This window comes from Rhineura floridana, chromosome 7, assembly GCF_030035675.1.
Source record: "Rhineura floridana isolate rRhiFlo1 chromosome 7, rRhiFlo1.hap2, whole genome shotgun sequence".
NCBI classification, from domain to species: Eukaryota; Metazoa; Chordata; class Lepidosauria; order Squamata; family Rhineuridae; genus Rhineura; species Rhineura floridana.
In genome coordinates, this window is record NC_084486.1 from 85,637,916 (window position 1) to 85,664,621 (window position 26,706).

Here is a 26,706-nt window from a genome sequence, read left to right on the forward strand (position 1 = left end):
ACTTCCCAGGGGCAGAAGGGACAACTGCCAATAGAAATCAATGGAGAAATTACAGAGTTCCACATAGCTGGAATTGGACACAAGTGTGTCCCCTTGTCTCCCCTCTAAAAAAAGAGAGAGAGAAGAGAAAAAGCAAACCCAAAACTGGAAAAGAAGAAACCAAAATGGAAATGCTTGCTCAGTGACAGGAATTATTATTATTTATTCAATTTCTATCCTCCCATTCCTCCCAAAAGGAGCCCAGGATGGAATGGCTGATATAGTGGGCAGTGCCCTGTTGCTACCCTCCCAACAGCAACATCATTGCCACTGATTGAGGCAGTGCAGATGCAGGGTGGCGGTGAGGTCAGGACTGTGCAGGAGTACCAGCAGGAGTACCGGACTGGCTCCACCAGTCTGCCCGTGAAGCTCCAACCAACTACCCTGCTCAGCTACCATAACCACTATCCTGGAGGGTGGTAGCTCAGCACCTCACAACTATGCCCGCCACTCTTGTTCAGAGGTCAGAGGAAGCTGACTGACTGTTAGAGAGGAAAGGAAAACAGGAAGAGAGAGAATGGAATGGATTGGCTGGAATCTTGAACAAAAGCTATTTATGAAGCCATACTAGGACTAGGGAAGCCCAATGAAAAAGAGGATGGGACTCCTGCACCTTTGATAGTTTCATGGAAGCAGAAATATCAGCAGGTGTAGCTAGTCATGCAAATTCTTCCCTTTTTCTAAACAACTATTAAAGGTGCAGGAGCTCCATCCTCTTTTTCATTGGGCCTCCCTTAAGATGGCATGGTTGACCTTAATCAAGATGACTGAATTATCAGGGATATTATTCAACTGGTGACTTCCAAGTGTGCTAGCACCAGAATAGTTATTACTGTCGGAGAGTGGCGAAACTGGCAACGGAGATTTCTGAGTGAGCCTATATGTGTGTATGAATATTTGCTAAAGATTATACCTTCCCTGCAAATTAGTCAGACAGAGACTTTAAGCTTTAAAATAAGAAATAACTACTTTATTCTGGAAGTACATACTTGGTAGGAAAGAGTCCTATATCTAACTAACTAGCTAAATTGGAGATGCAAACACTAGGCCTAGTGTTTGCCCTCATGCTTGGAGGAGAGGGAGAGACAAAGAAATATGTCTGCTCTCCCTCAGGAGAGAAAGAAGGAAGGAGGGAGGGAAGGAGATGTGATCAACATCACTTGCATATCAGTCTAGCAGGAAGGAAGAGACAGCAGGAGATCAAAGGACAGGTATAGCCTAGCAATCAGAAAGTTTCCTCTCTAGCTACCCTTTTTAACCCCATGCAGCCTCAACCCACAAGTTGGAGTTGGACCACATATTCCAACAATTACTTCCCAATGGAAGCAGAAAACAACTATTCTGTGAATACTTGTGCAAGAGGAAAACAACTCTAATTTCATTTGATTTACTGTTAGTGGAATTCTTTGCATGTTTACCCAGAAGTAAGGCCCACTAATTTCAATGGAATTTACAGCACAATCCTAACTTGTCTACTCAGAAGAAAGACTCATTGAATTCAGTGGGGTGTATACTCCCAGATAAGTGGAATTAAGATTATGGCCTACTCTCTGGTAGGAGGTCTTTAGATCTATGATTGGTATTTGGTCAAATATATAGGCCTTATGAACTGTGTAAGTTTAAAACACTCCCCAGTCCCTGGGCTTTCCTGTTCTTGAACCTCTGGAATTTCCTATTATGTGTGATTCAGAGCAGCAGGGAGTAGAGGGGATAAGTGCCCTGCCCCCATTTTAAACCTGTTAGATATCTTGACTGCACTAAATACACTTATAAGCCTTCCCTAGGTGCACTTTCCACACCTCACTCTCCCACTGGGGGTGTCCAGGGGCTTACAAGGAACAGACTTTCTTCATTGGTATTTAGTATCTGACAACATTTGATAGCTGACATGCAATGGCATTTAGTATTTGACGGGGGACAGCTTAAGGGTGTAAACCTAAACCCACTTACCTGTGAGATTTCTGAATAGGCATGTAGTGTGCTGCACTGTAAGAGATTTTGCATCTGGTGCCTGCCAAAATTGAATCAATCAAGAAATGCCAACAAGCCTAAAGCAATGTGATGTGGGATTTCGTTGCAAAATACGTGAAAAATTTCAGATGTAAACCTTATATTCTGCATTTCAGAATTTGAATAGTGAGCATCTTAAATATCTGTGAATGTTGTCCTGGAAATATGCCCCATCACATGTGGATTATCTGGAGTTTTGTTCTTTCCTTCCAGGCACTATGATTCTATGAGACAGTAGCTTTCTTATGGGCCTTCACTCAAAAACCCAGGTGGAGCTTTGGTATTTAACAGAGATATGGAGTTTTAAATGTAAGTTTCTTGACATCCCATTATTACACAAGCTCTTGCTCCCCCAGATTGAGGGTGGGGGGAGGAGAGAGAAAAGCCCAAGCCATCAGCAATAACAAAGAAATGTGGTCTCTGTCTCTAAATTGCTATTTGGATGCAGAGCAGGCTGGGAGAACAGTTGTTTCTGAATTTTCATTGCTACTTGATGGCTTTTTAATCTGGTAGCTTAGCTAGCAGGGTGGCTTGCAATCCTTCCCAACCTCTTTTTAGAAGGCTCCTGCCCAAATCCAGGCAAGCACAAAGCCAAAGCCCCTTCCTCACATTTGACAGTAAATCAGACCTCGATGGGCCTGCAGTGTGTGTACCTGGTAAATTGTGGAGAGAAGCCGTCACGCACAAATCCATCCTCCCGGACACACCGCCCCATGAATCACAGCGGCCATAAGAAGGAAGTTATTTGTGAGTTATAAATTAGAGCTCATGCAAGCTGCAGACAGCTGATGCTGTATTACTATGGTCCAGGGAAAGAATTGTTTTTAATTCCCCTCCCTGTTACTCAGCCACATATAACAACAACAACAACAACAACAATAATAATGCCTGCCCGGTCTTCACTGTCTTTATATCCTCCATCCTATTCATTAGCACATATCCTTGGCTAGCATATTTCTTTAGAGGCTGGCTTCTCTAAGGGAAGAAAGGACTCTTCAGTGAAAAGAACATTCTAATAAATTTCTTTTGGAGCATGATTCACAGTTGTTTGCCCTGAATTGATCTGCATCAATTCCTAAGTTCTCAAAAGAAAAGTACCAGGACTCAAGAGGAGTTGCCCTTATTGTTAGGCAGAGTGAGCCTGGTTGCTATCTCAAGGGGCAGATTGTAGATGACATTAAAAGTCTGCAAATTGTCCATTACTGATTTATATATTTTTACTACCAGAGAAGGGGGCAGCTTTTCATCTCAAGCACCAAAATACAATGAGCTGTCAAATTTGCTTGCAAGCCATGCTTCTTAGTCCTAAATGTATTGTGCTCTTCCAGTAGCTGGTGGAAGGTACTCTGCACATGCTCAGGAGACATTGCTCTTTTTTATTCAATCATATCTTTCATGGCCTGTTTTTGAGAACTGATCCTGGAGCTCAGACATGGCCAAAATTATTTCCTAATGTTTGTGAAAATGTGCTGGGTAACAGAACAAAATTGTGGAATTGTTAGCGTGATGTCCTGGGTCAGGTTCATATTCACAGTGGCCCTCCTTCTTTATTTATTGTTTTGCTAATCAATCAGTCAATCTCCTGCTACTTTGCAGTTTTATTTTTATGTGAAAGGAGGTGGCTACTCCTGCAGTCCTACACACACCTGGGAGTAAGTCCCATTGAATTTAATAGGGCTTACTTCTAAGTAGCCTTTCAGAGACCTGAGCTATAAATGGAGTGAAGCCAACACAGATTTTGCAGAATAGTCTCCCCTGAGGTATAAAAATAAGCCCACTGCATGAGAGCATACATTTCAGCCCCTGTTTACTAAGCCATTCCTTCAATTTGGCAAGCATCTCTGGCATGGAACTTCTTGCTTGCTCCTGCTCTCTGCTTGTGGCACAGTATAATCTGGAAGAGTGTTAATGCATATTGAATCCCAGCTCAGTGCAGAAGATCAGAGTAACGGATCTTTGGCTCCTTTCCAAACATAGGATTAGAGGATGGCAAATTACACTGAAGACAGATCCATGATTGAAGGATTTACACAAGCAGAAAATGGAAAGCCTGGGTTAATCAACATCTTTCATGGCTTAGCCCTAACTTATTGTTTCTACTCTTATCTTTTTTTCTTTCTCCTTGTGAGGATTAATACTGAGAAGTCACCACTAAGTTAGAACCTCCTTCTAACACTGGCTTGAGTTTTTCCCATTAGCTGATATTTCATTAGGTCCCCAAAAAGCCCATGGCCTACACCAGGAGCCCAAGGCCACAGTCCCTTGTAGGCAATATTCCAGGGACTGCATGCCAGTTGTCGGTGGGGCCAAAGTCAAAACTGGGTGGAGCAACAGATGTGAATATTAGCTTTGTACAGCAGACTATATTGTTGTTGTTATGTGCCTTCAAGTCGATTAAGACGTATGGTGATTACGACCTATGATTAGCAACCTCCAACAGCATCTGTCATGAACCACGCTCTTCAGATCTTCTAAGTTCAGGTCTGTGGCTTCCTTTATGGAATCAATCCATCTCTTGTTTGGCCTTCCTCTTTTTCTACTTCCTTCTGTTTTCCGAGCATTATTGTCTTTTCTAGTGAATCATGTCTTCTCTTTATGTGTCCAAAGTATGATAACCTCAGTTTCATCATTTTAGCTTTGTTTGGCCTTTCTCTTTTTCTACTCCCTTCTGTTTTCCCAGCATTATTGTCTTTTCAAGTGAATCATGTCTTCTCATTATGTGTCCAATTTATGATAACCTCAGTTTCATCATTTTAGCTTTTAGTGACAGTTCTGGTTTAATTTGTTCTGACACCCAATTATTTGTCTTTTTTGCAGCCCATGGTATGCCCAAAGCTCTCCTACAACGCCACATTTCAAATTAGTTGATTTTTCTCTTATCTGCTTTTTTCACTGTCCAATTTTCACATCCATGCTTTGTACAGCAGACTATATTATTGCCACACAAAAGTCAGTAGTTTCTACACCAACACACCTATCTTCTGTTATTCTTAAATTAGCAGAGTTTAGCTTAGTGTAGCTTGCTCAGTGTTCTGTGGAGCATAAGTGTGTTATTTACCTGAGAGAACGCAAGCTTTTACATTGATTTGAATCACTGAGACTTTAGATTTGTTTTAAAATAAGAAAAGACTATTTTATTAATAGAAATACATACGTGATAGGAAAGCCACTGGTTCTAGCTAGCTAAGTTGAAGGTGCAGTGTCTAGGCTTGGTCATTGCCCCCATCAGGGGTGTAGTCATCTGGGATTGTGGAAGGTCGTAGACCCCTTACTTTTTGGTGAGCAGGGTCCTAGCAGGGTCCCTATCTACAAGCTTATTGTCATGAAAGGGGAGCACAAAAGTAAGAAGAGTCTTCGTACTTGGCTAACAACATGCTTCCTTGTCTTATTGTGCTGAGTTGAGCCAAACAGAGTGAAAGGAGGTGAGTCAGTCACTGAGAAGACTCTTCTCAGTAGCTAACACACACCTCCCCTTTCATGCTGATTGGCTCCTAGGGTAAGTAAGTAGTGAGCTTCATGCAAAGTACCTTGGTCTCCCAAATCCTAGTCCCACACTTGCCTTCATTTCAGAAAATCAAACCATTTCTGGTGACATTTAGCACTCAGAGAGATTGAAAAGGAGGAGAGCCTATGCACACAGCAGTTTTATTCTGGTTCTATAATTCTGTAATTGCAGAAGAGACAGTGAATCCTGAGGCATAGTGTGACTATCATGAAGGGACCCTGCACTTCTGAATTTGCCACTACACTACTGGCCCCCATGAAAGAGGGGAGAGACAAGGCCAAGATGTCTCTCCTTCAGTGGTCAGTGGAGAAAAGAGTAAACAGGAAGGAGATTTAGAGGTGAGGTTAGCTTCCTAAGAGTATTGGTTTATATGGAAGGAAGACAGACAAGTACAGGTCAGTGATAGTGTAGCCATCCTGGAGGACTATCTCTCTGTCTCCTCTCAGACATGCAAAAGAGAACCAAATGGGACTTGCTTTTGCCCCACTTCCAACTTTTTCATCCTCCATCTAGGCAACCAAGAGGTACGATCACAGTTCAAGGACATATCCCAGCCAGGCAAAAGGGTACACACCAAGGCAGGTGAGGGGCTTGGCCTAGGAGGGGAGATGTGGCTTGGTGAGAGTCCCAAATTCCCATTCAACCCACAGGCCAGAAGTTTCCCACTCCTCTTCTAAGCACACTCATTCAAGAGTTCAATCTTACTGCATTCAGTTCACATTCATTCATCACAAGGAGCTGCTTGAAACAGATTTCATTAGAAAGCACTCTTTTCCAAAGATCATCATTTCTGATTTGCAGGTGGGGAACAGAGATGGCCCTGTGAGAGGAGATCTCTTCTCCTCCCCTCACACACACACCCTGCCTAAATCATTAATGGGCCAGGAATTCATCCCCAGCTCTGCATAGCTAAGGTTCTGTCCTTCATATCTGATACATTTCCCCAGCAGCCACATGGCACAAGCAACTACATGGCACAAGCATATGGGAAGAAATAATGATGTAACTGCTGTCTAAACCACACCTAGTGAAAGGGCTTGAAGGAATTCTTACCTCAGGGGATGAGTTGCAAATGATACAACCAGCCTGCCAGTGGAAATTGACTCATAGTGCAATCCTATGCTTATTGACTCAGACGTTATTCCCATTGAGTTAAATGGGATTTTCTACCAAATAAGTATGTATAGAATTGCAGCCTAAGAGAGTGAGCAAAGGGATTTCATTGGGACAACCCACTGGGAGTAGAATTGGGTAAGCCATTAGACTTGTGTTAGATTTAACTGAAATGTTCAGGTTCAGTCCTAGTCTTCCTGTCCTGGGTCAGCATGGGCACAGATTAACACTTTTATGAGGAAAACTCCAACTTTATGAAACCTGGTATTTTGAGAGTAGCATATAAAATGCTTTTAGCAGTAGCTAGAAGTAGCATCTTGCTCTTTCTCCTTCTCTGATGTAGATATTCTTTATGATAAAGACTTGCTTTTGGTACACTGTAATTGGGCTTGAGGTGCTACTTGATTTTGGGGTGAAGAACCAAAGTGAGATTATCAGCTTTGGGGGACTGAACCATCTACAGAGGTTGCATTCCTTTTGTAATTTTTCTCATGCTCCCTTGAAGGAAGCAGCCACCATTCCCATGGGGTATTGTGCAGGCGAAGAGGAGCTTGCCTGAGTCTGGAGTGGCTGCAGTCAATGTCTTGTTGCCTGGAGCAGAGCAGAACAGAACAAGTGTGGAAGTGTTCTCATTGTGGTTTGAGAAATGGCAGGGCTCATAACCTGGACTAGGGTGGTAGAGGACCACATGACAATAATCCAGGTGAATATACCCTGCCAACCCTTTGCTTCCAGGGCAGCCTGTCCAAATCTCCATGCCCCTGTTTCTTCTCAGAAGAGCCAGATAAATTATGGGAAGGGAGATGTCCATGGAAGCTTGGGTTATTTGACTCATTCCATTACTGGATGGTTAAATCTTTTTTTAAATCTTCCCGCCCCCAAACATGTAAAAGAGAAGACAAACAAAAATAAATTGCGTAATAGCTTCTGCCTTCAATCCCAGCTTCTTGATGTGATCTCAGCACTGTGAAATGACTGTTTGTGTCTCTGTCAGACCAATCTATTGCTTCATTCATCACTTGCAAACACTTCACGGGAGATCTTCATGTTCAGAGGCAAGGGAAAGTGACTGCATGAAAAAGTTTTTCTTTCGAGACAGAATTTCTCCAATTGGAAGTATATTTTGCATACATTTGATTTATAGGAACCAGTGCTTCACGAAATGTTTTGTGATTAGTGAATAACAGACACAATTTTCATGCCACAAATGAATAAGGTGTTTTTTTTAACCTTGTAGTCAGGTCAATGGTTCCACTCAGTGCAGCACCCTCTTTCTTACAATGGCTGGCTCCTGATGTAAGGATGTCTTTAATAGCAGAAGACACTATAGAATTGCCCAGTCACCACCAGTGGCTGTCATTTTCCAGAAGCTGAGTATTTTGGGATAGCCCAGGAAAAATTATATTTTAGCTAGTGACAAATAGAGTAATCAATAATGCATTAGTCCTATATTTACAGTGCTTATGTAGGATGTAACTGAGGGACTGAGATCATATTTAGTGTTAGCCTTACTCAGAGTAGACCCATTGAAATTCATGAATCTAAGTTAATCAGGTCCATTAATTTCAATGGTTCTATTCTAAATAGGACTAACACTGGATACAACCCATTTTCTTCAGACCACTCTCAGTGTGTAATTAGTGTGTATGTGGCTTATAACTGCAACCCACCATATTTTTCTTCTGAGAAGTTCCATGTATTCCAGCAAGAATAATTAACAATAATAGTTCTTTCTGATATTCCAGGGACATAATCTACATTTGAGGTACGTGGTTTCTTTTTCAGTTCTGTGGCCAAATGTTTGTGGCAGATTTATCTTATTATACATGCATCTTATGACAATTACATTTTTAAAGGTTCTTTCCATGCTTCCCTTTAGTTATCTTTGCATAGGCTAAGGGACCACTTAAGGAAGGGCCTTTTTTTGTTTTTTATTTATCTGTTTTCGTATACCACACAACACATTGTGGCAGTAGACAGAAGAAAATGTACGAGAGAACATCATAAGTGGTTAGTAGATAGTAGATAGGCATATACACAATATTACAGAAAATACACAACATTACAGGCAATTAGTTCTGATTCTACTCAATTGGAGTAGCCAAGTTATCTCAGCTGATTTTTTTCAATAAGACATATGATGGGCCAATGGTTGTATTATGGGTTTGTTATAGTTTACCTAAGAAATATATGGCATGAAAGCCATTTGCAATAAAAAGAGTTTGACTTAACAGAATCTTTCTGCAGCCTTGAACAATGTACAAGCTTTTATGTTAATACCAATCCCCATTTTTATACCAACAGTCAATAGGTGTACTAGAATATGCAGACAATAATTGTACACTGAGGAGTTAGATGTTGGTGAACCACACTTGCTCCTTTCATGCCTAGAGATTTCTCTTGGCTGAAGTCCTGTAATAAACAGGTTGTTCCTTATTTTTGTATTATTCTGTAAAATAGTAGTTGTGTGGGGAGATGGCACTGCTGAGCAGAGAGAGGGAATGTTGGTCATTTATCTCTCCAGAGATAAACCTAGCATAATCCCATGGTGCCCACCTGGTACTGGTATAAGGCTGGATAGCTGGTTAGTTATATGTTTTGGCTGTTTGCCACAGAGTAAGTGCTTTCTTGATCTTGCAGGTGCATAAACATTGTCAAGGTCACTGATGTATAGTTAAATTAGCAAGTGTGATTAATTAGAACCTAATAGTACATAAAGCCCTGCAAATGCCTCCAATATTGGAACCTCAGCATAGATCAGAAGATGCTATGCACCAACCATCACAGGATCTTATTCCTCACTGTTCTGAGGGATTCCCGGTGACTGAAAGGACATCTCCTTAGGGAAGGAGAACTCAGCATAGACCAGAGATCCCAGGATGGTGCTACGTGTCAGCTCCAGCTCCAGGGTTTTGCCCCATGTCATTTCTGAGTGTTCCCAGGCATTAGCAGGGACGTGAGGTTTGTAATCGGCTTTCTTTGTAAGCTTTTCTTAGTTATTAAATAAAACATTTAACTTTTACCTCATTTGCATGGTAATTACCTCTGAATCCACAAAGAACTATTGCCCGTTGGCAATACAATAGGGCATTGCTGAGATGACTTCCAATGGGGCATATTTTCGAGCCATATTGTTGTCATTAAAAACATTATCAAATTCTTATGTAGTAGATCCTTAGTTTGATCTTCAAAAGAATTCATGAATAGCTAGGCATGTTGCTATATAAACTATTTAAAAAAATTATGGGCAGGCTTCCTTTTATACTTGTGGTTATATGGGGATATTTGTGGACCAGGATATGTATGTGGGATAGTACATAGGAAATGTGGCACTCACCATGTGATAAAAAAATACAGAGTTCAGTGAAGGATTTTGGACCTTCTGACACTGATAATTCTGATCACACAAGAAAAAATATACTGGATCAGGTCAAAGGCCCATCTAGTCCAGGATCCTGTCCTCACAGTGGCCAACTGGATGTTAACGGGAAGCCCACAAGCAGGACCTGAGAGCAACAGCAGTCTCCCCACTTGTGATTTGCAGCAACTGGCATTCAGAAGCATACTGCCACTCACAGTGAAAGTAGAACATAGCTGTCATGCCTAGTAGCCACTGATAGTCTCATCCTCCATGAATTTGTCTAATCCTCTTTTAAAGCCATCCAAGTTGGTGGCCATCCCTAAATCTTGTGGGAGTGAATTCCACAGTTTCACTATGCGCTATCTGAAGTAATACTTCCTTGTCTGTTCTCAGTTTGGCTTCACTGAATGGTCCCAGGTTCTAGTATTATGAGAGAAGGAGACAAACTTCTCCCTGTCCACTCTCTCCACACCTCTTTCATGCCTTTCCCTCCCTTGCCCACCTTTTCTTTAACCTTGGAACTGTGGTCAGAAGAAAATATCAAACCTGAAACCTTACTTATTGAAGTGGCTTGGGAAAGTTGTAACCTGTCCCAGTTGTAGAGCACTTTGAGGTACCAAGAGGCATGAGGGAGGTGTGCTTCCCTCCAAATTCTGGCAATTGCCCACACTTCCTTACAGAGGCACTTGGCTTTGCACTTAGAGAACAATTGCTTTAAACTAATTAATTAATTGAGATTTTAAATGCTACAGTACATTATAACAGGTTATAATTAGAAACTATTTAGCATAGCAATTTATCTTGATCAAATAACAAGAAAAAATCATTTGTCATCTGGAACAGCATGTTCAGTGCATTCAGAATACAGAGAGACACAAAGATTGTTTACAACAATGGCAGCAGTGCTAAACTCTTTCACAGAAGCCCCAGTCAGCTATCACAATTAAAATCAAATTTTAAAATCCAATGTTTTAACATTGGATTAATAAACTAGGGTGCTATCCATATTGTGCTAAAATAAATGCTTAAACTTCCATTGATTTTAATGGTTCCAGATAGCAGGTCTATTTTTTTCTTCTAATCAGTTATTAGATTATTGCTTTGAGCTATAGGATAGATGGTTGGACTCATCTGCTAATATACCCATACAACTAATCAGGAGTTGTTTATTTCTGTGCATCTTTCATTTCCCTCCCTAAGATTATTTTTGTGTTAAATACCTAGCTTTGATTTGATTTTTTGATTTGTTCATCTGGCTTTCACTGAGCACCTGTTCTGAATCACTCTTTACAAACCTCCCCCAATTCAGTCTTCTATTTTAAGGAATTCCTTCCAGTTCCTTGTGGTCATTATCCTAAATTTTAAAGAACCTCGTTTAACCTTCTGCTGAAAAGGGTATATATATGTGTGTGTGTATGTATGGTATAGAACTTGCCATTGGGGATCAATACAATGTGAAAAGTAATTATTGAGGCATAAATTTATCATAAGGGTGATCACCAATAAAACATTCTCTTGGCGACATTTTAATTTAAAATCAAATTCAAAAGCTGCAAAAGGAAAAAAATCCTTAACAAGCAGAAAAATAACTGCAGCCTCTGGAACACTTTGTATGTTCAAAGAGAGCTCCATCATATTCCTAGGGCTCTCCTCTCTGCTGGGCCCAATGCATCTGATTTATGGAAATGACTTGCAGATCCATTGATGTGCTTGGCAGTGACAGCCTTCATATCACTGGTTAATTCCTTTAAAGTATGCAAAGAAAAATGATTCATGTCTGGCTGGAGCTGGAGGACCCTGCCTTTTTCAAGGGTCGCTACTCTGAGTCTGTTTGGGTGCACTGGTTTCCATAGTGATATTTTTATTAGTATTAATGATGTTTTGAACTAAGATGTATTGGGGAGGGGGGCTACTGCCTGCTGTTACCTGTCACTGTGATCTGCTGTATAAACAATGCAGTAGGAGTTAAACCATCAGAGAAAACTCACCTTGGTTCAGTAACTGGTTTGCTTTTGAGGGTCGGGGAAGAATGTGTGCGTAGTGGATACAATATTCAGAGTAAGAGTGGAGAAAGATAAATGGCAACTGAGGCCATTAACTTAACTTTCACTATGACCCAATATTTCTTTTGAAGGACCTCCATCTACCACAGCAAATTACCAAGTTGCTTGAACAATCAGAGAGGAAGGACCATTGCCCTCAGAATTTGGGAGGCACCAAATCTTCAAGACGCAAGAGAAGCAAGAGGTTTTAATTTTAATGGGTTTTGTAACAAAACTATGTGCAGTGTAAGAAAACATATCCAATGTAACACAAACATCATAATTCTTTATAAACGTGGCCCCTCCTTTGCCAATATGATGGCCATTTCACACAACTACTTTTTCTCATTTCAGCCATTAGGTTTTTCTGCATAGAATGAGAATGCCCAGCATGAAACTTCTATGTATCAAAGACCATCATGTGTTGTGAGTCATGTGAGAACATCTGCATGGATTGATGATAAACCCTCAGCCTTGTCATGTACACACAGCCCTGAATGTTAATGGAACTGCAACACCTTCAGAAATCAACTATCACGGCTGTTGTGGAGATGGTGTGCCAGTGACTCTTCCCTCACATTTGTGTTCCTCAGTGGATGTGTTTTAAAAGTTCTGTAGTCTACATTGAAAGCAATGGGACCATAATCAGCTGAAACCTAAACACATATTATTTTCTTTAACAATTATTGTTTTATTTATATCCCCCCTTTCCTCCAAGAAGCTCAAGTTGGCATACATGGTTCTTCCCCATTTTATTCTCATAACAACCCTATGAGGTAGGTTAGGTTAAGAGACTGATCCAAGATCACCCAGCAAACTTCATGGTTGAGTGGGAATTTGAACCTGGTTTGCCATATCCTAGTCTGACATTCTCATCACTACATCACACTGGCTTGGCTTGGGATGTTGGACATCATGTCTTTTACACTGTCCTTGCAGAATGAAGCAAAGCTCCACTCATCATTTGTGCATTCAAGATGGTTTCAAGTCTCAGATGGGTATTCCAAGAAACTGGATAGCTTGAGACTATTCTGTTCCCAGCTCTGCTACAGTGCTGAATCTACACAGTATAGTAGATGACTTTACACGTTCTGCCTTAGACCACTATTGGATGGCAGTAATCTTGAATTAATTTACAACCAACCTTTTCTATGTCTACTCACAAGTAATTCCCATTAAATTTAATGGGATCTACTCTCAGGTAAGTGAGTGCAAGATTGCAACATTACAGTGACTTCCTTACAGGATTGCCATCCTTACACTGTAGTTACTCCAGAGTGCTCTGATATTTACTTGAGAGAAAATGTGCATAAGATTGCAGCCCTGCACATTCTTATTCTAATTTGTTTGTTCTATTTAATATCATTAACTACTACTACTACTGTCTCAAATAGTACCTTTTTTGCTTAAAACTTGTTTGCTTCCCTGGAAAAATAAATTTATGTTGAAAATGCAGGATAGAAGTTATGTAAAAACAAACACTGAGTTGCCTCTTTTCTCCAGTAGTATTTGGGGAAAGGAGCAGTGGTTGTAGCAGCTAACAGTGATCTAAACCTCCAGTATTAAACCATCTGAATGCACCCTATTTGGAATTCCAAACCACTAGGATGGGGAACCTGGGCCCCTCCAGATGTTGCTGGACTACAGCTCCCATCATCACTGACCATTGCCCATGTTGGGTGGGGCTGATGAGAGCTGGAATCCAATATCATATGGAGGGCAACAGGCTCCCCATCCCTGCTCTTACAGATCTGGATGTATGCACATATTCATTCTTTTTCTAAGAGAGTCACTGGTCTCTTTCCTAATATCTTCCAAGGCAAATTCAAGAAGGGGAAGGTGGAGAGGCATACAAATACCATAGAAAGCATTTTTGACAAAGGGCTGTTAAGACAGCTGTCTTTTATCAACCCTTTCTGGGTTATTTACGTATCTACCCATTCTCTCTTTCTTCAAATTTGGAAACTGCATACTGTGCTTTTTCAACAGGCACTGAAATGTCTCTTTGAAAACAGCTTTGTATAACTGTCCCAGTGCCTATAAGGGCTGGCTGCATTAGTGATGCCCAGCGAAATCTCATTTCCAGTTCTAAGGAAAATAGAAGACCTTTCAAACAAGGCAGTGGCATTGCCTCCTAATCCTATTTAATTAGACTTCCATTTGGTGGCTATTGACCAGCATCTGATTATAGAAAATACATCCATATATCAGGACTCGCCAGCTAAAGTTATTTTTGTTACTATTGATCAGCTGTCCTGCTTTTCATTAAGATTGTATCCACCATCCACTAACACTGCCTATTTGGTCAAAGCCTGTTTACTCTGCTAAAATCTGAGAGATTCAAAATCCAAATTCATTGGTTTAACTGGACTGTGGTTTGAGCTGTAATGGAATATGCTGTTGACATGTAATACTGTAATGCACATAGTTACTTACAGCTGATTGACACTTTCTTTTGACCTACAATGCAAAAAAAATTTTTTTTATATCTAAAATGTCTTTAGATCTCAGGAAGCAGACTGTTGACATCAATGTCATCAGTAGGACTGTGTAAAGTTTGTGCTGCTGGCAGTGGACAGAGTTCTAAATAAGTGTCTAGTCCTCAGGAGCATGAAGTAGATGCTTGAAGGCACCAAAACCAAGCCGCCCTGTTTCCTTATGGCTCTAAGTCATTGTCACCCCAGCCCGTGCTTTCCCTGCATCTGCTTTTTGCCACCCAGTCCTTCCACATTATTCCCATTAAAAATAAAAAGGCCCAAAATTATGCTGCAGAGGCTGTGCATGTCCAGCAGGCAAGATCTATTTTGCTCCCAGCTCTTCATCTTTTTTCATTCCTTGGGTCCTCTATCCTCCAGGTTCGCTCCAAGATTTCGTTTTTCCCAGGCATCCTGAGGTCAGGCCTTCACTTCCTGACTCCTTTCAGAGGGCAGCAGCTCTGCTTCAGATTCACATTTTCACCGGCGAACAATTAATTGATTAACGGTCTCCGTCAAGATGTCGGGCCTGCGGGTTCCTTCAAGCCCTATCCGACGTCAACCGGACCAGGGCCAAACAAAACCCTCCTCCAAGTTACGTCCTTGCCTGTTCCGATGCGAAATCCCCACCGCACCCGCTGCTTGGCTATGCTTGTATCGCCTCGTTGTATCTTTGGCTCTTAAAATTAATGGATCTTGGCACGTCTTTAAAGGACGCGAGCTATTTCCCCGGCGCGCGCCTATGTGTTTCCCACCAACAAACCAGCGTCGCTGGCCCATTTGCAGCTTCCATTATGCAATAAGAAGCCCTCTTCCTCTCATCTCTTCAGCAACCCTCCCTCCCAGAGTATTTAGTTTAATTCTTTTAACAACAGCCACATAATTAGAATTTGGATTTCCATTAATTTTCCTTGGGCCTGCCTGCAACCATTTGAAAATCACATTGGTAATTAACGTGATACATCACTAATTTTGCCAAGCGCTCGCTCCGTGCATGCGCGCTTGCTAGATTTCGTGCCTATTAGAATTGAGAAAAAAAGGGGGGGCAGAGAGATACGAACAGATTATCATTGAGGAAGGGGGTGCTGGGGGCTCCCTATTTCCTCTGGGCAGCCTGCCCTCTGCCAGTTTACTCAGAAGAAAGTCCGACCGTCTTCCATGGGGCTTACTCCCAAGTAAGTGTGCATATCATCGCAGTCCTCCTCACGCTGCCCCGATCCTCTCTGGCTTGTTCAAAAGTCAGCCTGGCGGCGTCTTCGGTAGGGCTTTCTCTCGAGTTAGCGTGCTCGGCAGCTGGAAGTCTCTCTCGGACGCCCCCCTTCAAGGCTGCCGCTTCTCTCCTCTTCCTCCTCCCCTCCCCCATTAGCTTTGTCACGTCACGTGAGCTTGCCAAGGCAAATAAAACTTTCTTTCCAGTAAATTTAACAATTCAAAATATTTATCGGTAACAGATTTACGTTTGTTGTGTCTCCAGTCTTGGGGCATATTGGTAGACTATTAAGACTAATTAGCATCCTTTTCTGCATGCAGATTTACTAAGTTGATTGCAATATAACTCATCCCTAAAAGCCCCGCTCCCTCCCTCTCTCCCCCCACTCCCGGTTTTGCGCTGTATCACTGAAGGCGAAGCCCTCTCGTCTATTCTGGAGCTTGCCAAAGCAGCTCGCGTTAGCCGGGCCTTTTACTAAGTAAACTTTAAAAATGGGAAGCAATAACCATTTGAGTTAGAAGCTTGCAATGCACTAAAAAGGAAATATTACCTCGGGATCCTCCAATAAGGGGGGGTGGGGGGCTGGGAGAGAGAGGGTGGAAAGCCCGGATCTTCTTGGCTGTATGGAACAAAGCCGTGGAGGCGCAGGCTGTATATTTCTGATCATTAAACCTAAAGCTGTTATTTCTTAAGTGGAAATTTCAGCAGAAACGCAACGGGGCCTTGCCTGGGAAAGGGAAGAGCTGAGCTCGTCCAAAAGGCAACGGCGCTCCGGAGAAGGAGCTTTGAAACTTTGCTCTGAATCCAGCCCGCTGTTTCCATTTTGCATCTTTTGGAGGTTTACTCCAGGTTGGAATTGCCTAGAGGTGTTTGTGACGTGTGTGTGGTTTTTTTAAATAGAGTTTTCCTAGGCAAAGTCTGCTTTTTCTTATTGCCGTGTGTGTAAGGATGAAAATTTCACGTGCCCTGCTTTGCATTTAAAATATTTAAGCCTTTGCAAGGAAAAAAAAGCGTCCCAACACGCACTAACAACGCCGCTCTGTGAGCCTCTTTCAAAGTATATGGGAGGCCCAAGCTATTATGCTTGGTTAAAGCATACACTCGCTGGGTTATTATTAACACACTGGGAAGTATATAAGCCCCACAACTTTATTCTCTTTAATGAGCCTGGAATAGCACACTACCCTGAAGGGTTTTGTTCATTAAAGATGTAAGCTGTAGGAATATTGTCTCATTAATTATCTGGTTTTAATTACACTGTTACCCTTTGAATCCATAGATATTGGGGAAGGGGGGAGTTTACATCGCTCAGACCCTCATACACTCTTTCAAGAAAGGAGGGGACTCTGCAATTTCCTCCTTTTTAAAGGTGGACAGACTCGCCGCGGAGGCTGCGAACAGCCTGATCTTGCGCACGTCAACTCACAAGGAAGTCCCATAGAGTTCAATTTGGCTTGCTCCCAGGTAAGTGAGTACAAGATCTCTGGGGAATCAGCCGAAGAGGTGAGTCTGTTTTCCCATTTCCAGAAAAAGAGTGAATTCAGTTTGTGAACCCAACCCCCGATTATTTGGAGACTCCACCCCACCGGCACTCCACGCCTGGCGCCCTCCGCGATGGACTCGCCTATTGTCCCTGAACCTTTTTAGCAAAGCCAGGCACACTTTACCCACTGCTTTCCCGGTCATGGTTTCTCAGGTCATGGCGAGCCCGGCTTTGAATTCTCCAGTTAATTTTATTTTATTGTTCATGTGCTTCCCATTTAGGAACACAGGCCGTATAGACTTCTCCTATACACAACTGCAAAGAAATATATTGCTATTCTGTTCAATGTGAGCGGGGGAGGGCCACGCCACGCCACCGAAACCGCAAGCACCTTTTGCACAGTGCTGTGAGGGGGGGGGGGAGAGAACGAGCTGGATCTCCTAATTTAAGAGGGACTCCTTCCTCCCCTCCACATAGACACAGCTATCCCGAGACTTGGTAACACTCTGGGGCAAACGCAGGTGTTGCTACAATTCTAACTACCTAGGTACTTTGTCATTAATTACTCAGCGCTAAATTGTGCTGTTTTCCCTTTAAATCCCAGACATTTTGACAGGACGCATTAAAGTGCAGCCTGCTCAGGCTGAGAACATCATAAAAACTGGACAGGCAATTTCTGTTTTCACCAAATAGCCAGGCTAACGCGTTCTGCATCTTTGATTTTAATGCACTAAACTGGCAGCTAAGCAGTGAGGGACCAAAATCGGAGAAAGGGAGGGTGTGCGCGTTGTGTTGGGGGGCGGGGGGGGCAAGCTTACAATAGAAACTAGAGGCTGGCTTAGATCAATACACTTAAACTCCTTAGCCCCTCATCGCCCCCACCCGAAATCCATTGCACCAACTGAATTATCAACTAGAATTTGATTAATATGCAAATCCGAGGCAAACAGCTCCATATAATTCTTTCAGTGGAGAGTAATTAATCAACAGTTAAAGCAAATTAATACATATATCAATTTTGTCAGGAACATGCTTAGTTCAATAGCCCGTAAAATTGAAGTTTGAAGTATTAAGGGGCTCTACAGAAACGTTATGACTAAAACTTTCAAATTGATCCTATTTAGTAATCAATCAAGCTCTCCCCTCGGGTTAATCTGTCTAATTTTTCATCTCAAATCATACACTTTAGTGGCATGCCATCTAGCAAACAGTCGATAAAAAGTTAACAAAAATGATAACGACTCCTGCACACAGTCGTGTGAGAGTGTGCGCGTGTGTGCCTCTATACTATATCTAGTGTGCATATATCACACACACGACGCGTGAACCGTGTGCACCCTCCACCCGCCCTGCCTTCCGTAGTTTCACGCCCGCCATTTCCAATTGGAATGTGGGAGGCTACACTTCAGCAAACCCTCGTTTTGCAAAGCAGCTCATTAAATATGCAATTATTTCCCTCGTCTCCCTTCTCAACCTCCGCCAAAGTGGCTGTGATTTAAAACACTGACCCATCTCGCAAAAAGCGTTGCCTGGATGGATTCCATCCTTTTCTTCCCTCCCTCCCCCACCCCTTCAGAAATGGCCTCTGTATGTGTCGTCGTCCCCCCTCCCCGGGGATGGGCGGGGGAGGGGGAGAGACAGAGAAAGACACCAGAAACCAGAGAGCATTCATTGATGAATTGGTACAGTTAATCGATGACGTCATTAATCGCCTACTCAAAGGCTCATTTTTTAAGCGGACCTGTCCTAAGTGGAAGGGTTTTCAGGGCTGGGAGCATTGCTTTCATAAACCACTTCTATCCAGGCAATATGTATCGGACGGTAAGCTTAAGGATACTCGATGAAAGCCCATCAAAATGAATGAGTCTTCCTTCCCAGTAGGCACGGCTGGGAATGGAATGACAGAAACAATCTTTTTAAAAAATAAAATAAGATAAAATCCTACCTTTCTTCCGAAATGCTCAGGGTGGCATATGTAGATGGTATTACCCTTACAATTTTATCTTCACAACAACCCTGTGAGGTAGGCTAAGTAATAGTGACTGGCCTAAAGCGAGCTTTGTGTCTGAGTACAGATTTGAACCCAGGTCTTACAGTTTAACTGCTGCATTGGCTCTTTTCATTAATCCTCGAAATAGCACTTCTTGCTTTCAGACAACCTAGTCTGATCATTTGGAGATCATGAATTGAATGAAGAGATGTAGTTTGATTCAAGTTGTTAACTTTTAAACCAACCCTGTTCTGACTTTAGCAGGAGTTTGATAGCAGAAATCAAGCATCCTTTTCCCTTTAAATATTATGATAAATATATGCATTTTGGATCTCTTCATGCCTCTGTCTATACATATAAACAATAACCATATGTATAGAGTAATATACATAGGAATCTAGAACTGTTGTGCCGGCATATGTATTTTAATTTATTTATATTTGTTAATATATCTTATGATATATGCACATTTGAGGACGTATCTTCCATATTCAGAATATAACTGGATGCCAACATATCTACACAACAGAGTCACAGACCAGTAAGAGCTCTGTAGCTCTTTGTCCAGGTGTGACATATCAGAGATATGTGATCTGATTACTTGTTTTCACCTTTCTTCAAAGGCCCTCTCCTGACCTGCTCATTGCATCTGCTCTGTTCATAGCTGGTTTATAATATATTGTCTGATTACTGTCTTGGATATTGACATATAAGGGAGAGGGTGTGCGTGCATGGATTATGTTACAGGTTCACCTTGAGCAACCAGTGAAATGAGAGAAAGGCCCCTATAATGCAGAAATTAATAGGAAGCATGACACTTCCCCTCTAGCCTCTGGGCTATTACAATGGGACTGGACATATAAAATGCTGATGTTCACATCCGCTGGCTCAGTCCCCAGAGGTGATCTTTTCAACAGCAGCCAACCCACTGGAAATTCAAATTAGACAAATGTAGGGAGGGTAGGTCTTTCAATGGCTATTAGTCAGGATAGTGAATTCAACCTCTCTGATTACTAGAAGATGGAAACAACCACCAGGGAGTGTCTATCAGAATGCCCTATCATGAAATTCTAGGAACATGAGGCTGGTCCCAACAGAAACTGATAGGTCGACTGGGATAGATGGATCTTTGTCTGATCCAGCAAATCAGTTCTTTTGTGTTTTTTCTGGAACTGACTGGGGCCCCAGGGATCCAGTCTTTTATCATATTTTCTGGTGTCAAGGCAGCTTGTACATCCCAGACAGCCAAGTCTGTGTTTAATTTCTAAAATAAGAGATAAACCTCAAAGTCCTTTCTTCTCTAACCCTAAATGTGTGGGGTGTTATTTGTGGTTAGTAAGTAGTGATGGAAGGGCACTCTGCATATGCTCAGAGGCATTCTATTGTTGCTCCTCATATTCTAAGGCTGGAGCCTGATATTAAAAATAGATTCCAGGGCTAAGTCCTGGAAATCTCTCACAAACACACTTTCTCTGAGCTCCTTGAGAAACACTGAGACCCATCAAATTGTCTTCATGTGTCCCTACCTTGAACTGAAGCTTCGTAAAGTAAAGAAATCTTTTTAGCTTACCCTAATTCCAGAACTTGGTCCAATCCGAGGTTTCACCATTCCCGTTGTGGTTCCTGCCTTACAGCCTTGGTGCTCTCTAGAATATTACTCCTTTGCAGCCAAAAATAGTTGATGTTATAAAAAGAAATTATTCACGTAACACTAGAAGATTGATCAAGTACAACCAAAAGAGGCATTAAATATTGCAGAGTAGCAAAAAGCAGCTGAGTGAACTTTGCGTGTATTTGAATCCTTCCTAAATATTACACCTTCCCTGGAACTAGTCACACTGAGACTTAAAGCTTCAAAATAAGAAAGAACTACTTTCTTCTAGAAGTACATACTTGATAGGAAAGAGTTCTACATCTAGCTATCTAGCTAAGTTGGAAATGCAAACACTAAACCTAGTGTTTGCCCTCATGCTGGGAGGAGACAGACAAACAAACAAAGGAAATATGCCTTCTCTCTCTCTCTCAAGAGACAGAAGAAAGCAATCTGGAAGATGCAGTCAGCACCCTAAGAATATCAGGTTACATAGGAAGAAAGAGTTAGCAGGAGATCACAGGATAGGTATAACCTAGGAACCAGGAAGTCTCCTCTCTAACTACCCTTTCTAATCCCCTGCAGACGCACCCACCAGTTCCAGTTGCACCACATATTCCAGCATAAAACGATGGTGGATTCTGTTATGGTTTACAAGGGGAAAGTTGACTACAGTATCTCCATGTAGCTATCTTAATGTTCTAAAAAGGATTCATCAAAAGAGTGAATTTGTTTTTCTTGCATTACTAGATGGGTACCTCTTGGCTCCTACTTGAGCACAATACAGTTTGGGTTTCACCAATATATGATCAGTAGGGATTTACAGTCCAATCCTGTGCATGTCAGAAATATATCCCATTGACTTCAATGGGAAGTATGTATATGATAGCAGCCTTAATGTCCTTCAGGCCCAATCCTGCTCAGAAACCTTCAAGTTTTTGCCTCCAGGAAAATATTCCCATTAACCCCTCGGGCACAGCTTCAGAGAAGGTTATCCTATGAAGTCTTTAAAATGGGAAGGTTTGCCATGGCATAAATAGGAATGTATTTCACAATGTTAATTTTTAAATCTTTATCAATATAGTTATTCATTAAATTTGTATCCCACCCTTACTCCCAAAGGAGGCCAGGGGCAGCAGACATCAAAACAGTAGTGTTCTAAGGCAGGTTTTGTATTTAATCCCAGGCTTTGAGAGGTCTTTAACAGAGCGCTCTAAACATCAACATCCTGTTGCATTGGCACTTTGATTAGAGGGAGGGGTGAGTTCAGCTTCCTTACTAGAAGATGTTAACACTTAACAAGTCAAATATTTGGAAAACTTTCAGGGCTTAGTCTATAAACTTCTGCCTATTGCCTTCAGAGCCATAAGGAGAACCCAAGAAGAATCTAGAAAACATCCAAGAACATTTTTGAAGCATTTCACTGAACATCATACTTCACCCGATGAGAAATGGAACTTAAATACTACCTTGAATGTATTTAACCACGTTTAATCCTAGCCCATTCACCCCTCCCCAAAACTGGTGTCTTTCCTGTATGCCAAAATCTGAGAGAGACTTCTGCAGAGGGATAAGGCTGGGAAATATAGAGCAGGGATGCTAAATCTGTGGCCTTCCTTTTGTTCCTGTACTTCAGTTCCTGTCATTTCTGACCATTGTCCATGCTGGCTAAGGCTAAAGAGAGATGGAATCCAGCAACATCTGGAGGCCCATAGGTTCTCCATGCCTGTTCTAGATTCTAGATCATGACTATTCTGTGATGAAGACTTCTCAGGTTTTTTTCAGAATAGGTTTGCATATAATGCTGTCTGCTGAATAGACACAGTGCATATAGATAGTTTTCTGGAATTTCATTTTGTTGGAGTACTGGTAAAATTAGCAGAGTTTAGCTGAGTGTAGTTTGCTCAGCACTTATGTGCAAAAGCTTTTACCTTGCTTTGAATCAAGATGGAGACAATAGTCAAGAAATCAGAAGAAGGCTAGGGCTGGGGAGGGCAGCTATGAGAAAACTAGAGAAAGTCCTCAAATGCAAAGATGTATCACTGAGCACTAAAGTCAGCAGGGGCGTCACTACTGGGGTGCAGAGGGTGCAGCCCGCACCCGGGTGTCACCATGAGGGGGGTGACACCCAGAGCCGCCCCGCCCAGCGCCGTTGCCCAGCAAGGCTGCTCCAACTCCTCCTCGGAGGCGGACGGGCGGGTGAGACCGGGAGCAGCATCAGCAGGGCAAGGGAGGCGTGCCGGCTTTCCGAGGCCTTCTCCGGCTGGGTTCCCCTCCGGCGCGCGCCCTCCCAGGGGCATGGATGGGGTGGCTGGCCTCGAGTGCACGCGCACGCAAGCCCAGCCACCTCGTCCATGCCCCTGGGAGGGCACGCACTGGAGGTCTGCACACACCCCCGCACTCCCGCTAGTGATGCCACTGAAAGTCAGGATCATTCAGACCATGGTATTCCCAATCTCTATGTATGGATGTGAAAGTTGGACAGTGAAAAAAGTGGATAAGAGAAAAATCAACTCATTTGAAATGTGGTGTTGGAGGAGAGCTTTGCACATACCATGGACTGCGAAAAAGATGAATAATTGGGTGTTAGAACAAAGTAAACCAGAACTATCATTAGAAGTTATCATTAAAATGATGAAGGTTATCATACTTTGGACACATAAGGAGAAGACATGTTTCACTAGAAAAGACAATAATGCTGGGAAAAACAGAAGGGAGTAGAAAAAGAGGAAGACCAAACAAGAGATGGATTGATTCCATAAAGGAGGCCATAGACCTGAACTTACAAGATCTGAACAGGGTGGTTTATGACAGATGCTATTGGAGGTAGCTGATTCATAGGGTCACCATAAGTCAAAATTGACTTGAAGGCACATAACAACAAAACAAAGGAAAAACTCTAGTTCTATCTATCTAACTGAGGGTAGGTACACACTAACAGTTCTGCTGGTTCCAGTGCATCTCCACCTTTCTTTTCTGAAAACAGGGACACACAGTGCTAGCCAAACCTGCCCCCTGTTTTTTTCTTTTTGTACTGTAAACCTGGTGGAAGCAGCTTGAGAGCATTTTTTAATTAAAAAAAAATCAACTTCAGAGAGATTTCACAACTGATCAGGAGATCAACCCGTCCCCCCTCCAGGTGTGGCTAATGGAAATGCATTGATCTGGCAACTAGTGTGTTTACAGCCTAAGTTGGAGGTGCAATGACCAGGCTTTGTCATTACCCTCGTGCTCCAGGGGAGAGAGATAAAAGGAAGATGCCTTCTCTCCCTCAGCTGGTCCAGAAGAAGGAGAGGATGGAAATGAGGTCAGCTCCCTGAATGTATCAGTTTACAATGGAAGGAAAACAGACAGAGGAACACAGGTCAGGTTAGGCTGCCCAGCCAGCTGAAGGACCGTCCCTCAATCTCCCCTTAGGAATGCCAAGAGGACCAAATAAGAGTTGTTCTTGCCACACTTTCAACACATTTCACAGCCCTTCCTTCTTTACTTGACATTTTGTGATTTGGCAGACCTTGAAGACCCCATATGGCAAGGGGATGCTAGGTTTCAGTGTACTCCAATTCATCTTATTGTTGCCAGAAAGAAGTGTACAGGGTTTTATTGTTGTGCTTGAGGTTTTATGAAAGGCACCATAAAACAATATTTTAAATAAATGAAGAAGTCTAGAAAAGAAGCAAAGAGGCTATCTGCAGGTGTGGTTAAGGGTGTGGAGGGATAACCAACACAACCCAGATGAGGCAGGTAAAAAATGTTGTCCATAGAAAACAGCTGTGGTTAGGTTTACACACAAACATGCATGAAACAGACAAAAAAATATCCAAAGGTGGTTTCTTTTTGGTCAGTCCACACAGTTAATTCACAGTCGCATTAACCCTTTGTGGTGGAGCCAGCAAAAAAATCTAGGACAAACACTAAGCCAGCCTTTCCCAACCAGCGTGCCTCCAGATGTTGTTGGACCACAGCTCCCATCAGCCTCAGCCAGCATTGCCAATGGTCAGGAAAGATGGGAGTTGTGGTCCAACAACATCTGGAGGCACACTGGTTGGGAAAGGCTGCACTAAGCCAAGGATTCAGTGAAAGAAGAGACCAAGGGTGGTAGTCAAAGCTAGTTCTACTCAGAGTAGGCCCATTGATATTGATGGAGATGACTTGGGTTTATTAATTTTAATGGGCCTACTCTGAGTATGACTTAGTGTTGACAATGGGGACACCCCCATAGCTCCGAGGTAGAGCCAATGCTTTCTATGCAGGAGGTTCCAGGTTCAGTCCCCAGTCTAATGGCTCCAGAGAGTAACCTGGTCTGGAGCAAACCTCTTCCTAACATCTTGGAAAGGCTCTGCCAGCCAGAGTAGTCAAGTCTAGGTGGGCTAAAGGGAGCTTCACCCTACCATTTGCTCCAAGTGTCCTAGGGTCTTGCTTGCCCTGAACACATTTCCCCACTAGTTTTATGAGCTGAAAAGGCTTTGCCTAACCTTGGTAATGAGAGGGTTATAGAAGTTCATGACAGATGCTATTGGAGGTCACTGATTCATAGGGTCGCCATAAGTCGTAATTGACTTGAAGGCACATAACAACAACATAGAAGTCACCAGTGTTGTACTTCAAACTGGGTGCCTATGTTGGTCCATATTTTTAGTGAGAACGGAAGCTCGTTTTGGTGTCTGCACCACCGGAGAAAAGGCAGGCTAGCAATCAAAGTAACGGTTCCCCAATGTTTTAATAAGAGGGTCCCTCTGATTTTCAGGATCCACCAGTAATTTTCGGTCCCTCCCCTTCCCCCAACCAGTTAGCGGCCTTGCAAGCCATGCACAACACTCCTGCAGAAACTCATTTAGGGGTCCCTGAATGATAGCAAGGATCTGGGGGATCAAAAGAGTAGGATCCTCCATCAAGGATAGCCTCTGTGGGTTCCGCCAGGTCTCTTCATTCGTCAAATCCCCACTTTTCAAACAAGGCAAAGCTTAGAATGAAAACTGGGGAGCAAATTAGTCGGGACCACCACTTTAGTGGCTGTAAAAGAGAGCAATGCTTTTTCATAGGTCTTGATTTTAAAGCTGCAATGACTCAATGGGCGTTTGCTTACAATTAGTGTTGTCCATTTTTAGCACATTTGTTGGTTTCTGACGTCCAAAAGAAAACATAAACCTCTGTGGTGAATCTATGGAAGAAAGGGAACCAGTACTTCCCCCCCGCACAACTTTTAAACATATAGAAAACTTCTTGGAGGCAGGGCCTGGCAACCAAGAGGTCTTCTGTATCTTTCAAAGTTGTGCAGGGGGAAGGGAGAATGCCACCTTGTGGTTTTTCCTCATTACAGAGTTGCAAGAACACTTGCACTTGGCTGACTTTCTCTTCTCCTAAAGATACAGGATCAGTCTCAGGCCCTGAGCCTGGCAACCCTAGTAAAGCACGAGACTGTAAGAAATCCTCATTAGATAATATTATGTAAATTAGCACACCTAGCCCTATGTGTCAGCATTAGCCTTCCAATGAGAATCCTGCTTTTTTTTTGGAGGGAGGATATTTATTTATTTAACAAAATTTATATACCATTTGATTTTTTTTTTAACCTGTAAAAGGTTTACAAGCAATGCCGTTTGAACATTTGGAAGTACAATGGCATGTCTTCAACAGAGAAAGGCAGATTACACGCACCTGAAAAAAAAGAAGCGATGGTGAAAGATAAGTGAAGAACAATACTATTTCAGTCATAATTTATAGGAACAATATTTTTAAAAAGCATACAGAAGAGGATCATTTACTATAGCTTCAATGGATAAAGAAAGACGCAACTTACCGTCTTTGGGAAAAGGAAATTGCAATACAAAGGTCCTGTGTACAGTTGAGAGTTTTGGTCGATCAATCGCTACAACAATGAATTAGTT

At 42.4% G+C, this 26,706-nt stretch overlaps 1 long non-coding RNA gene across 2 annotated transcripts; it reads left to right on the plus strand.

Moving 5' to 3' along the window:
* The first annotated feature begins 778 nt into the window (after nucleotides 1–778).
* LOC133388440 (uncharacterized) lies at nucleotides 779–13,490 on the plus strand. 2 transcript variants are annotated; one of them, XR_009763809.1, is made up of 3 exons: nucleotides 779–922; nucleotides 2,263–2,358; nucleotides 12,425–13,490. It is a non-coding gene; the product is annotated as an uncharacterized LOC133388440 (long non-coding RNA). The 2 variants fall into 2 exon arrangements; XR_009763808.1 differs by lacking the exon at nucleotides 12,425–13,490 and adding an exon at nucleotides 12,163–12,364.
* Nucleotides 13,491–26,706: the final 13,216 nt, after the last annotated feature.